Genomic DNA, 11,971 nt, shown 5'->3' with positions numbered 1-11,971 from the left:
ATCATCCCTCCCCCCTGTGTGAGGCCCTCCTCGGGTTGTAAATGTGGTTATTAGCTACCCAGAGACCCAGATTTCCATATGTTCATCCACCTGCCTTCCTGTTTGGTCTGATACCAGCACCACCCCAGAACCCCTCCACCTGGTGGGGTGATGATTACCAAAAAGAAGGGAGGAGGGGAAGAGGCAGAATGTTCACTTCCAACATGTTTCTAATGGGCAGCCAGGCACCGTCTTAGAGGAAAAGTCCTTAAAATCTCAGCAGCACTACGAAACCTCAAGGTCAACAACACTCAGCCTATTTGTGGAACAGACTCAGGATAGCACACGACCAGTAATTTACCAGTGCTCAGATCACCTGCTTCTAAGGACACATCTGAAGACTTTCTTCGCATCAAGGACACTCTTCTGTCAGGTCTTCTGTTAGTGTCCTGGGGCTGCTGTAACAAGTGACTACAAATGAATTGAAAAAAAAACTTGGTACCAGATAAACGTATTCATCCACTGTTCTGGTGGCTGAAGTCTGAAATTAAGGTGTTGGCAGGGCTGAAGTTCCTCCCTCTGGAGGCTCTGGGGAGATGACTTTTGGAATGGTTAGTTTTATGTGGCAACTTGGTTGGGTTGTACTATCCAGTGATTCAACCAAACACCCATCTAGGTGTTGCTCTGAAGGTGTTTTGTAGTTGTCATGAACACCTTCTATCTGTTGACTTAAAGTTTACCCTCCATTGTGTGGCTGAACCTCATACAATCAATTGAATGACCCTAAGAGCCAAAACCTAGGTTTCCCTGAGAAGAGGGAATTCTTCCTCAATATGACACTATAAACTGCTTGAGTATCTCCTCTGCATGCTTGGCCTACAAGTTTTAAATATGCCAGCTCCTTAGTCATGCAAACCAATTTCTTAAATCCACACCCCCTTCCTTCGGTTATGTTTCTCTGGAAAATCCTGACTCATGCACCTTCTCTGCCTCTCCCAGCCTTTGGGTGCCTTCAGGCATTCCATAGCTATCGGCTGGCTCACTCCATCTCTGCATCCATCTCCACATGGCCTTCTGCTCTGTGTCTGTCTTCTCCTTTCTCTCTTTCAAGGACCCTTGCCATTGGACTTACTGCACCCTGGTTAATACGAGGTGATCTCATTACAAGATTCTTAAAAACCTCAGCAAAGATTCCTTTCCCTGAACAGGTCACCTACACAAGTTCTAGGGTTAGGACTTAGACATTTTCTTGGGAGCGCTGCTATTATTTGGGCCTGGACTATCTCCAAAAGCTCATGTACATGGTCCCCAATGCAGCAAGGTTCAGAGGTGGGCAAGGATTGAATTATGAGGGCTCTGACCTCATCAGTGGATTAATCCAATAGGAGGCTGCATAGACAACTGGAAAGTGGGACCTAGCTGAAGGAAGCAGATCACTGGAAGTGGGACCTGGAAGAGTTTACTTTCTCCCTGGCAACATTTCTCTCTCGGCTTCTAGCTAACATGAGCTGAGAAGCTTCCCTCTGCCACAGTCTTCTGCCATGATGCTCGGCCTAACTTTGGGCCCAAAGCAATGGAGTCTGCCATCCATAGACTGAAACCTCTGAAACTATAAGCCCAAATAAACCTTTCCTCCTCAAAGTTATTCTTGTCAAGTATTTTGGTCACAGCAACCAAAGGTTGCCTGATGTTTTATTAACATTAACATTACATCCATTTTACAAAAACTTTTAAAAATCTGATTTTCCTCTTATTTTTCCTGCCTCAAAGTTTTCCCAAAATTCATCTTAGGTTACTAAAGATGACTTAGATATAGAGCCTGGTGGATGAGCATGATCTCACTTTTAGTAGAAATTGGAAAGAAAGAGGTGCTTTGTAGTACACTGCTGTGTTGTATTCCATCACATCAGGATTGAGTATACTAGAGCACAGGTACCACCTCTTTCTCTAAAGAAAGATTTATTTGTTTACATATTGTCTGTGGCTGCTTTCAACATACAATGGTAGAGGCAATGGTAGCTGCAACAGAGACCATGTGACCTCAGAGCTGAAAGTATTTATTAACTGATTCTTTACACAAAAACTTTGCCTACCCCTCCATGTTTGACCATGCTTCAATTTACTATGAATGTATATTATCATTAATGGACATTTATAACATTTCAGGTTTCAACTCTGCTATAACTGTGGTCATTCTTGCTTGTCTCCCAATGTCCCTCAGTAAAAGAGTCTCTCCATGGCACAAACTTAGTGATTGAATTTCTGGCTCATGTATTGATATATGAATGCCGTTATTCCCATGGGGAATATTACATTGCTTTCCAGGGTGTAGTGTCAATGTATACACCTGTCAGGAGTCTATTAACGTTTTTGTTGCTCCTATTCTAATAATTACATAATCACAATGTTTAGTTTTTGGTAGGCATGCAATGGCTTCTCACTGAGATCCCAACTTCTTGTAGCATTTTGGTCTGGCTAACTTTCTTTTCAGCTTATCTGTGCATTTAAGTTGAAGTTTAGAAAGTGCTTATCTATAACTTTAAGCTTGTTTATGTAGAAATGCCCTCCGGCTATCTAATCTAATCTAATATATAAATACATCTGTGTGTGTGTGTGTGTGTGTATGTGTGTGTGTATCCCTAGAAATTGAACCCAGGGTTGCTTAACCACTGAGCCAACATCCCCAACCCTTATTTTGAGACAGGGATTTGTGAAGTTGCTTTGGGCATCACTAAATTGCTGAGGCTGGAATTGAACTTGCGATCCTCCTGCTTCAGCCTCCCATATTGCTGAGATTATAGGTGTGTGCCATCACACCCAGCTAATCTAACATTTTAACAGATAGAGAATATTACTGTTTGTAATTTGTTTGGCATTTTGTAACTGCTACCAGAAGAAATCTAATCACTCTATGTGGACAATATACACTTCTCTCTGAGAATACAACAAAAGTCTGGTCCATGCTAGAAATCTGAATAAGCATCTATGGATCAGTCACCCAGAATGTATTTAAATACTGTCTGGTGCAAATCCCCAGAGTCCAAGGCATTTCAGGGATCTGATGGTCAGGCCAGTTGTAGAGGCTGTTAGGGAAAGATAATGGTGCCAGTGGTGTCTTAGTCCATTTGGACACTTCTGGTGAAGCCTTGCTCTCTGTTCAGAGATGATGCCTTCTTACCGCACCCTCACATGACAGAAGGGACAAAGGAGCTCAGATCTTATGTCTTTGATAAGGGCACTAATCCCGCTCATGCGCATGGGTGGGGACTCTCATGACTTCATTGTTTCCCACAGGCCCCACTGATTATCACCATCACATTGAGTAATGGGTTACAGCACGTGGATTTGGAGGGGATGAGAACATTCAGACCATATCAAATGCTGAGAAGATAACTTTGGCCAGTAAAGCAGTCAGCATCTGGACGCTTCATGGCCTCTACACCATGGAGAAATTGTCCTTGCTGAAGCCAGTGTGACATGCATACCACACCCAAATGTCACTCACCAGTCTTGATGCCAGCTGCTCTACTCTCACCCCTTGACAATGTAGGACTCTCTTTTTTTATGGTTTTCTTCAGTTTCAGAGTTTTTCTTGCCATTGATTATTATTTTTTAAATGTTGAAAAATAAGTGAACAGAATCCACTTGTCCACTGGACCCCCTTGTCCACCATCAGCCACTCCACGTCTGGTTTCTTTGCCTCATCTCTCCTCTCTCTCCGTTACGCCACCTCACAGCTTCCAGACTAAAGCATTTACAACATACCCATAGCTATGTATCCATCTTGGAAAACTATTTAGGATTTTTACATTATTTTTCTTTACTGTTCAATATGTTTAAACTATTTCATCCTAAAGTCATGCAAAGATGAACATATGACAAATACATAATTCATCTCTAAATGGTCTGGTGCATCTCAAACTTCCTTCACACCTGTTCTTCATTCCTTCCACATTCTTTTACTACATTGATATGATTTAAGAACCGTCTACATGGAGCCTAAGTTGGGCTCTAGTGAACGAGAAGAGAGGACCCTGGTCTCAGAGCCAATAGCCTATTGAGGTATGCTAATATTAAACTACTATTTACACTCATAACTACTAAGTGGGAGTTGGGACAAGTGCTATGTAAAGGTTTAAATATAAAACAGGGGCTTGGTGGGCATGGTGGCACATGCCCATAATCCCAATACTCCCGAGCCTGAGGCAGGATGATAACAAATTCCAGGTCGGCCTCAGCAACTTAGTGAGACCCTCAGCAACTTGACAAGACCCTGTCTCAAAAATTAAAAAGGCCTGGAGATATAGATCAGTGGTAAAATAACCTTGGGTTCAATCCACAATGTAAACATATAAATTAATAAAATAAACAAGCAGGGGTTCCAACACAGGTGGGCAGGCAAGCATTTCCTGATGCTGGATAGAATTCCTAAGCTGCAATTTGAAGGATGAGGAGATAGTACCCTGGAGCAGAGAAACATAGGAGATTATAACAAACTGAATTGTAACCCACCCGCCTCAAATCCATGGATTGAAGCCTTAACCCCCAATGTGACTATATTTGGAGAAAGGATCTTTAGGGATGTGATAAAGGTAGACTGCTTTCTGACACTATAATGAAACACCGAATGTAGGGTACTTAGGAAGTAAAAAGAGATTTGGGAAGTTCAAATCCAAGATCAGGTGACCCATGGGTTTGGGGTTTTGGTGAGGGCAATACATCATGGTAGCAGTGCATGTCAGAGAACGAGGTTGTATCTTGAGCCACAAAGCAGAGAGATATCAGGAGAGACTGGGGTCTTACTATGCCCCTCTGAGCCTTCCCCCAATGATATATAGTATCCCACTTGGCCCTACCTCCTAAAAAAGGTCCCACCATCTCCCCAGAACATCTGAGGCTGGCAACCAAGTCTTTAGTTTAGGGATATTTCAGATCTAAACCATAACACTGAGAGATCACATCATCATATTAAACACAAAAATGTTAAAGTTAAATTTTTAGGGACAGCAGTTCCTTGCAAGGTAACTTCTTCAAGTAGGTTAGAATAAGCAGCTATGGAGGAATCCCTGCTTCTATTCCAAGGAAGTCACAGCAAAATCTAGGACTTCTATTTACCTAATAAAAATGATTTTTTAAAAACCTTATCTTATTAATGATAACATTTACTGATATCACCACTGAATTCATCAGAAAAGGCTTTGGGTATATTGGGAAGCTGTCAAGTTCACAGCAACAGACACAAGTTTTCCAGAATTTCAGTATTATTTGACAATGTTATTTTCAGTCTCCTGGAATTAGCAACAGTTAGAACCTGTGCCCAGCAATCCTGGAAAAGTCTGATTATTTCTCCTTCCTCTATGTCTAGTCACCCTGGTACATAGCCATGCATTCTTTTGCAGAGGTCCAGGAGAAAAATCAATAGTATAAATGTTGGCAGTGTGGCCTCCTCTTCATTTAGAAGGCTCTGGGGCTATGAACTGTTCAAATCTGGGAATTGGCTGAGTAAGCTGTGGCTGCTTTGGTGATTCAGTTCAGACTTCAATTCTGGACCTAGAGCATTTCCACTTACGTGGTCAAAGAAGAATCCGGCCGACTTCCCATCTATTTGTCTTATAGGGACACCATGAACAATTAGCCAATGCCATACTTCTCTGTGAGTCAGACTATTGTGATTGTTGCTTTGACTCCCCTATTTATCAGCTATGCCACCTGGACTTTGGCCATCATCACATGCTGACCCGCCATCCTCACTGTGTTGGACATGCTGGGGCTCTTCCCAGGAATTTACTTCTCAACACTCAAGTGAAGGTCATGTCCTCTGCACACTTTCAGAGTGGGAGGGCAGATTTATATGATTAGTTCATTCCAGCATCTCAAATTCCCCAAGTCTATGGATCACTTCCTCTGCTGGATACCAAGGAGTTCTGGCATTTCAACTTACTGTGGACCAATGCTGGGTCCATATTTCAGTCGACCACCCAACCAAATCGTTAGGACCATTCAAAGTCCCCTGAGCTTTAATATTGCAATTGAATTATCTGCTTGGTGAGCCCATATCAATCACTGTGGTCTACTCCAATTATGTATTTCTTCCTTCTCAATCCCATACCCTTAAGGTTCACTCCTACACCTGTTCCTATATTTCCATCAATGGAATTTGTCAAAATTATCCAGTTCTTTTGATGTACATTATACATTTACATGGATCACCTTTTATACTACATTTTTTGGAGTACAAAAGGTGATCCATGTAAAGGTATATAATATTATATATAATGTATACTGTAAGTGCCGCACTCGGGGAGGGAGCTTCCAAAGCTGATTATACGTCTAGAAGAAAAAGAGTAGGCTCTGAGGACCGCAGTCCCTTGCAAGTTAACTTCTTCAAGTAGGTTGGAATAGCAGCTACAGAGGAATCCCTGCTTCTACCCCAAGGAAGGCACAGCAGAATTTAGAACTCTCATCTATCTAACTTTATTGGAATGTCCCTTTTCCCACATGTCCCCATCTCAATTTTCAGGATCCCATTTCTTCCCAGTTATGTTCTAACTTTAACCAAGGAGACCCCTGCTTGGAGAATGAAAATTCAATCTGCTTTGCAATTCAGTTACCTACAGGCTTAGACTCTTTTGTCTTTCAAAGGAAACTCTGCTGCTGAAGAAGAAATGATATCTTTCAGGGAATCAGAAATAGCTTTCAGATCCCTTATGTAGACATGGAGTTGGGAATTTAAAGCCCTGAGCTCAGCCTTTGCTCTTGCCCAAGTTCTCTAGCGTAATTGGAAATAACCAGCCAATCCATTACATTTTTTGTTCCGACTGAGATTTTTTTATGCCAGTAACTTCTTAGTCACCCAGAACCTTGCCCTCCAGTGCACACAATTACAGGCACCTACCAGGGATAACTTGGATAACTGTTAGTCACTGCATACCATGAACTACCAGCCCCACATCCATGGAGAGCAGGCTCCTGCAGGCTCCTGAATGCCTTTCAATCTCATCAGCTCAGAGAACCATTCCAGAAAACTCAGAACCAATGGAGAGAACTCATCTTTAATATTTGGTTCATCTGAAGCACTCTCAAGGTAGCTGGTTAAGCCGTTTTCTGTAAGCTATTGTCCTTGAGTCCACACATCAGAGCAAGCATAGCTGGATCCTCAGTTATGAGCTGGAGAACAAGATAGGTTGAACCCTGTCAACTCACGTCTCTTCCCTTACTGCTGTGGGTGGCCCACCATGAGGCCTCCTTGTGAGTGCCGCACTCCGGGGGGGGGGGGGGGGGGGGGAGCTTCCAAAATGCAAATCCGTTCAAGTCACTCCCACTGTCCACCAAAAGCTCCACACTCCCTGGTATCAAGACCCCTGTTTCCTCTACTGTTCCTCCCTTTACTCCTTGCTAGCCACTGTTAAGCGAATCTGGAATTCCTTGGTATTCTAAGAATGGGGGCTTTGGTGTCACACTGAGCTTTCAATTTTCTTCCTTACTTTTCCTTGGAGGGATCTCATTCTCTGTCCCCAAGATAAAGGTCAGTGTCAATTGTTGTTTGCTTTGAGAAGTCTTTTCTAACCCTCTGCTGTTTTCCCAGGGCTCACTGGGCGATGCTGCTATTCTGCATTCTCAAAGTGCTCCGAGTCCATCTCCTCTAGAGCACATTACACTTCTTTTCCACCAGCCCTCCCTGAAGGGACTGTGTTCCTCCCGCCTCATCCCAGCCCCTTTGCCAAGACCAAGTCCCCCTCACCTGATTCCCAGCATCTCTGCTCCCTTGACTCTCCTTCTGAAGGAAGCTGTGGCCCTCCATGGTTGAGATACAGGCAGGGCTAACTCAGCAGGTACTCAACAGAGAAGTGAGGGATGAAAAACAATTTGGTCCAGCTACAGGTGGCCATGATCTTGTAAAATACCATAAAGAATCAAAACAAATACTTCTTTTGGAAAGTTCCCTGGGCAAGTAGAGTGGAGAACTGCTTTTCTTCCAGGCTGGGCCATTAACCATGTGGCCTTAGGCAATTCACAAAGAGGCACTTCCAAATTGCTTTAAGTGCCTGCTTTGGGAATAAAGAAACAATCTTTATCAAGTGGTTTATGGAGTTGGTGGTTCTGAGAGTTAATTCCTCCTGGTCTTTCCTCAAGGGTGATGCATTCTTTGGGCCAGGGCTCTTGATATCTGGGGCCTTGCATTCACCCTTGATTTACTCTTCTCTTTGAAAGACATGAGTTCCAGGGTGCTGGGTGGAGACTCCGGGGTCAGATGGCTTTGCATTTAAATGTCATCTTGGTCACTACTGAAAGTATCATCATGTAGACTTGATCTAAGGTCTCTGGGCCTGGTGTCTTTCTGTAAATTTCTTGAATTCTTGTGAAAATAAGCTGCCTTTTAATTCTAGCATCCATGTCACACAGCAAAATTTGGGACCAATTTTTACTAATTTCAGAATCAAGAGTCAGATGACGGGGATTCCATTGTTACCCCTGAGTGCTGTTTACATAACAACCCCTCTTAAGCTTCACTTTCTTCACCTGTGATGTGGGAATAATAATACCCAGCTAGTGGAATTATTTGGATTAAATAAAAATAATGCACAAACCAAATTGCAAGAGAGAAAATGACATGGGTTTTTATGACGATTTACTTCAATGAGATGTCTATTTTCTGATGCATGTTACTATCTAAAATAAATCCTCAAAAATTCCAATGGTTTCTCTTTTCATTTATACTTGTTTGCATATTTTATTTCTGCAAGTGATTTAAAGCCACTTTGGTAACAATTTGCTTTCTTCCCAGTACCCAACGCAGTGGTTTGGATCCATGATCTATGATCCCCAGATGTTAGTGCCTTAGTTTTTGTTTTTGTCACAACCTGATGGGGTGATCTTAGGCAGAAGTCAGACAATGGAAAAGATGTGTTTGAATTAAGGAGGAAGAGAGGGAGCACTGGCATGCCTGAAGACCCAGGGAGTGGCGGCTGTTGGAGTGCTGGATCCTCTGGTTGGAAGGAAGCCTGCAGGAGCTGGCAGTGCAGAAGAGGAATACCATTAGGGAGGATAGTGGCAGGCCTGCACGTCCACAAGTGGAGCCGTATTCCGAATTAGGAAGGACATTAGAGATGTTTTAATTTAAGCCAGTGAATCCATCCTCTGGACACCAGGCAACCCTCACAGCACTGGGATCATGAAAGGTCCTCTGGCCTAGGTTTGCCTCTAATGGACTTTCCCTCTGGTTCCCTACTCTGGCCATAGTCCCTGGGGCCTCCCTTGCTCTCTAAGGTGTGAGGGATAACACTGGTCTAGCGAGGCTTACTGAAATAATATTTGTGGAAGTGCTACCATTTTGCAAATAGAACTTCTATGAGGTTGAGACTCCGCTTGAACTCTTATCTTCTATGACAGCTCCTTCTGCTTCCAGATTTTTCTAACAGTAGGTAGGTGGGAGTTTTGTTAAATCCAAGAAAAAATAGGAAATCATAGCAGCTTCTGGGAGGATGCACAGCATGACCCAGAGGACTCTTCCTGCCCATGAGGGAAGAGAACTGGGGAGGTGGGGGCCAAGAATAGTGAATAGTGGCCAAGGCTACAGTCCTATTATTGGGGCCTGAATGTACCCTCACCTGCCATATAAGCTCTATGTAATACCCTGACATTTGCTGGGTACTAATGTTGGGTGGCCAATGCCACGTCATTTAATAATGAGACATTAAGAGGTACATTCTATTAGCTCCATTTCACAGAGGAGGGCATTGGGCAAGGTGGTTCAATAGCATGGCTTAGGTGGTGTCAGGTGGTTAGGGCCCTGTTATGCTTATCTTTGTGACATGAAGAAAGCTTTTCTACCTGATTGTTATTAATGACAGTGTGAATGCGTTTGGAGCAAGATATTCATGATGATGGCATTGCCTCAGCCTGTTAGGACTCTTTCACCCAGGCATTTCTTGCCCACCATGTTTTATATGCCCAGTCTTGACTCACGTTTCACTCAGAGGCCCACCCCTCCGTCATCTAGAAGGCTCTCTGACCCCACTGCCTCCTAATCATGCTCTACCACTTCTCACCTCCTACATGGCTTCCCACATTGAATCCTTCCCCCCTCACTCCAGCTACCACGGCCAACGACATCCCCCAGCATGCTTTCGTCCCCCCAGTTACACCCTGGCCTCCTCATTTTCAGCCTTGACAGCCTAGAGTCATGTTTTCTTTTCTTTTCTCTCTCTTTTTTTTTTACTTGTTTACTTATGTCCTTGGGATATGTGGCTCTGGCAACAATGTCATTTTGTTGACATACTGTGAGCTACGCAGGGCTCTGGGGCAGTCTGGCAACTAGAGTTCCTTTCAGATCTTGCCCAGGAACTGCGTTCTCCAGGCCTCGCTGCCTGTCTCTGTAAAATGTGTGGATTTGCCTAGATTCTCCTTCAGATCCATATGAAAGGATCCATTCCTCCTCGTCCACAGGGTGAATATGGAGAGCTCAGAATGATTCTGTAGACCACAAAGGTCAGCCAAGCATTTTCAGGTGTTGTTGCTTGGGGCATGGGGAGGTGATGCAAACGTGGAAAGCGCATGGCATCTTGATATGAATGATGGTAATTGTCTTTGACAAACCCACCTCTTCATAGTGTGGAGACTTGACATTGCTTTAAGCCCATGATCTTCTCGGCCTGTCAAAATGTGCCTCACATCTGAAGGTCACTCTCACAAATGCCCAGACTTTTCTGGAAGGGATCCCAGTGCCTCTCTCTCCAGCATTCCCCAGCATAGTTTGCTCCTGCCTTATGGCCACTATTGCTTGCCATAAAAAGGCACCTCTTGCACTGTCTTACAGGTAAGGACTGGTGCCCCTTGGCTTCCTTAGTTCTTTTGATTTCGTCACTCAGTTAAAAAAAAAATACACTGACAAATGAGGGGTGAGACCCACTAGTTGCTCAGTTCATGGGTGCTGTAGGTCTTCCACGATGCCTTTGGCTCCCACAGCTTTCATCAGAGGGCTGGACTTTTGAGAGATAACATTGTAAGAGGCCAATCAGTGTTAATACAATTCGGTTGGGCAGAGTGTGCCTGTGACTTGAGAAGACCCTGGGATCAGGGCATGCCTTGCAGCCTCCTTCCACACTGCCCAATAGCCCTCCACAGCTAAGTGCGCTGGACTGCAGCAATGTGGGGGTGGGAACAGAAAAGGGACATTAGGGGTCACAGTGAAACTCAAAGCACCAATGGTAAAGTCTTAGTCTGGACAAACGTACAATGGTTATGTGACATTTTGCCCTTGTGGGAAGTTGGGTGAAGAATACATGGGGATATTATGTATTATCTTGGCAATTGTTCTGCCAATCAAAAGATTATTCCCCCAAACAAATAATACTTTAAATATGTTTTAAATATTTAAAAATATATTCTCAAAGTGGGCCAGAGTGAAAATTTGACTTTGCTAGGACTCTTGTTGTGTGCACATTTTCCTATCTAGTTGTAGCTCAACCATTTGTACAATAAGGTGGAAAATGAGAATTGCAGGAGCTCAGCAAGTCTCCTGCAAAGAAAAAAATCCATGAGAAAATGGCAGAAAAGAGAAAAACCAAACGATGAACCTCTATGCAGCTGTTGAGAAAGCATTATGATAAAACAGGGACAGATTGGTCTTTTAGGAGGTGGGGCCACACAGTGATCCCTGGGCCCAAAGCAAAGACATGGGCTCCTTGTTTAAGTTCCGAGGACTTGAGCATGTCACTTTGCCTTCACTTTCCTATCTTTAAAATGGCCTCATCCAGACTCACACACACACACACACACACACAAATTGCAAAGTGCAATAATTTCTTGCAAAAACCTGATTTTCTTATTAACATTCTTGTCATTTTTGCTCAAGAACAAGAGGTTCTCACCCAGGGGCTGGTTATAGTCAAAAACCTCACGCCTGGTCACCTGATTCTGCATGAGCATTTTCACTTTGCCTTTGGCAAGCTTCTGCTTCTTCCTAGAAGAATGTTCATGCCAACACCAAAGC

The sequence above is a fragment of the Marmota flaviventris genome, chromosome 16 (assembly GCF_047511675.1).
Source record: "Marmota flaviventris isolate mMarFla1 chromosome 16, mMarFla1.hap1, whole genome shotgun sequence".
Taxonomy (NCBI): Eukaryota; Metazoa; Chordata; class Mammalia; order Rodentia; family Sciuridae; genus Marmota; species Marmota flaviventris.
Note: the sequence above shows the minus strand (reverse complement) of the source record.